The following is a 2740-nucleotide window of genomic DNA, read 5'->3' as shown; positions in this document are numbered from 1 at the left end:
ATATCAGATTAAGAAATATCAGATTGCCTTTGAATAATTAGAAAGTTATTTTATGTAATGGGAGGGAGATGAAAAGCTTTGGATGTGGTTATTTGGATTGAAGGAAAATTTTATTCTATGTTTGGTTTATGTATAACAATACCTTGTGATTGACCCGGAAGTGGGAGGAGGGGAGGGTGTTTTTTTTTGGGAGGAGGGGAAAAGGGGAAAATGTTTTGTTTTTAAAACTTTTCAATAAAAAAAAAAAAAAATAAGATAAAAAAGGGGAAAATTAAAATTGATATCCAAAGATTTAGAACAAAGAATGAAAAAATTTATCTGTGACATAATGTTTAAAAAGACATAGACAGAGAAAGAATACAATTTTCTATACAAAATTTTGAAAAATTTAGAATTTAATTGGAAATTCAATTCATTTAAACAAAATAGCGTTTGAAGAATAATACAGATATTCCAAGAAATTCTTTTACAAAATTTTTAAAATCTGCCTTTATAATTGACAGAGGAAATAGAAATGAATAGCTGTGACTATTATGAGGATTTGTCAGTGAACATTTTAGAAGAAAGATGGTGTCTTTGATTATTGATAAAAAAATATGGTGTTCATCTAAAATAAAAAGAAGATATTAAATGAACTAGAACTACATGTGACATCAAAAGAGAAATACTACAGATTAACTAAAGCTTTTCAATTAAAAAACATACACACACACACACACACAATCAAATACTTCCAATTCATCATAGAAGGTTTGAATAGATAACAGATTTATAATTCTTAATGAAAACATAGCATGTTGGTTTTCCCAAAATTCCAAGAAGTCTCTAAACTGGTTTACAGTATAAATGATATAGCCTATGTGCAGCTTTTCCAGAGATCCACTTTTTAGATAATATGACAGTAAAATGTTTTTAGACACCTCTACACACTTTTTGCATTACATAGAACCAAGAGCCCCAGTACACACAGACACACACAAAAAACCGGAATAAAATCAGGTCAAGCTGCAGTATTTAAAGATGGGGATAACGGAAGCCACTTCTTGAGACGGGGAGAGGGGGGACTGCTGGATACACTGGGGCTGGCGGGGACCCTTGAAAAGCTTCCTACTCAGCCCTCACCTACAGCATGCTGCTTCTGCTCCCCGCGTCCCGTAGCGATCTCGCCCAGAGACCCGCCGGCGCTGCCTTCCTGCCAACCGACACCCCCGCAGTGCTCACAGTGGGTCAACAGAATCGAACTCCCTAGTAGGTTACAACTGACAAAGCGATAAACCAATCAGAAGACAGGATGTCGCTCTGGCCGGGCCTTCCCTCCCGGACACAGTACTGATCTTTTCTGCGTGCTACGACGGGGACCGGGCCGTCAGGTTCCATCCTCGCAGTTTCTCTGCAGACTGATGGTTCTTTCCACTCACCTCCCTTTTGTATTGACACTGACGCCGCGCTTCTTGATCAATTCATCCAAAGATAAATCCGCCATATTTTCTAGGCCCGGAGAAAAGTCGCAGCGACCGACTCCCGGACATGAGATGCAACTACTTCCGGTCTTACACTTACACCCGTTTGTCTCAGCTTCTCGCGGCTTTAGACAAATCACGCGTAATAAAGAATTGGAGATTTCGCGGGGCTACTTTCCCATAACCCAAAGCGACATTCTAATTTGCATGTATGAAATGAGATATTAGATGCATATTTTTCCCATATTCTAGAATATTTTTCATATATTAACGAGTCAGTGTGTAAATAGTAGAGATTTAAACTGTTAGAGTAGTTTTTCTTTTGTCTTATACAGTTCACCCTCACTGAGAACGACTCTGTTGTCAATCACCTTTCTTTCTCTAGGAAATAAATGTATGCCTTAAACTTATGAGTAAGGAAAATAACGATTCGGGGTGACGCCCGAGTCCTCACTAACAATGTGAGAAGAATTTTTGAGCGGGTACAGGTCGTCCCTAAGGTGACCCGCCTACTTAGCGGGATGCCTGGGTGTTCTGATCTGCCCGATTTCCGGTTGTAAAGATATTAAAAAACTAATTTTGGGGTTTAGAACTGTTCCGTAAGTTGCTGTCTGTGGTTTCGCAATTGCTACTGCTACATAGTTTTACATTCTTGCAGGGTACACGTTGATGACTCCACTTGTTTTCTGCATCCGAAGAAAGTGTATGCTTTTTAATATTTTAGTTGGAAAAGATGCTATTCATGCTCATCTTTGTTTGCCACCATAGACTAGCATGGCTCACCTACAATGAGATTTCCTAGTGTTTCAAGGGTCAACCAGGCCCTACTTATATCCTGGAGAAGAGGTCGGGTAAGTGGTTGGTAAAAGTTTTTCATGTTCCAATTCCTTTCTCTAATTATTGTACACTGTCAGTAATAAATATATAAGTCCAGTTGAAGTTATTTATCCATCTATTTTTTACAATAATAATAGTGTATATACTAAGTACACTTAACTGCGTAATCTTACTCAACAAGCCAAGACTCCTAAGTTTTCAGTGCTTAACATATGCCATATTTTAGCAAAATTCAATTCACATCAATTCTCTACCAATTCTCTCTCATCTACTATTTAAAAAGTCTCCACGGGGTTGAACAGAAAATAAACCTTCATAATTTGAGGGAGGGAGAAAAAAAGGTAAAGCCAGGTAGTGCTGCTCATGGCAAAATATTACTTGGTTCCCATTACATACAAGCAAACAACCAGGAATAGTATTCATATTTTGTATTTTCTTGACCT

At 37.9% G+C, this 2740-nt stretch overlaps 1 non-coding gene across 1 annotated transcript; it reads left to right on the top strand.

The window, feature by feature from the left end:
- The first annotated feature begins 1856 nt into the window (after positions 1-1856).
- LOC131187275 (U12 minor spliceosomal RNA) lies at positions 1857-2006 on the top strand. Its single transcript, XR_009152510.1, has one exon. It is a non-coding gene; the product is annotated as a U12 minor spliceosomal RNA (small nuclear RNA).
- Positions 2007-2740: the final 734 nt, after the last annotated feature.

The sequence above is a fragment of the Ahaetulla prasina genome, unplaced genomic scaffold (assembly GCF_028640845.1).
Source record: "Ahaetulla prasina isolate Xishuangbanna unplaced genomic scaffold, ASM2864084v1 Contig144, whole genome shotgun sequence".
Taxonomy (NCBI): Eukaryota; Metazoa; Chordata; class Lepidosauria; order Squamata; family Colubridae; genus Ahaetulla; species Ahaetulla prasina.
Note: the sequence above shows the minus strand (reverse complement) of the source record. Positions and strands in the feature narration are given on the sequence as shown.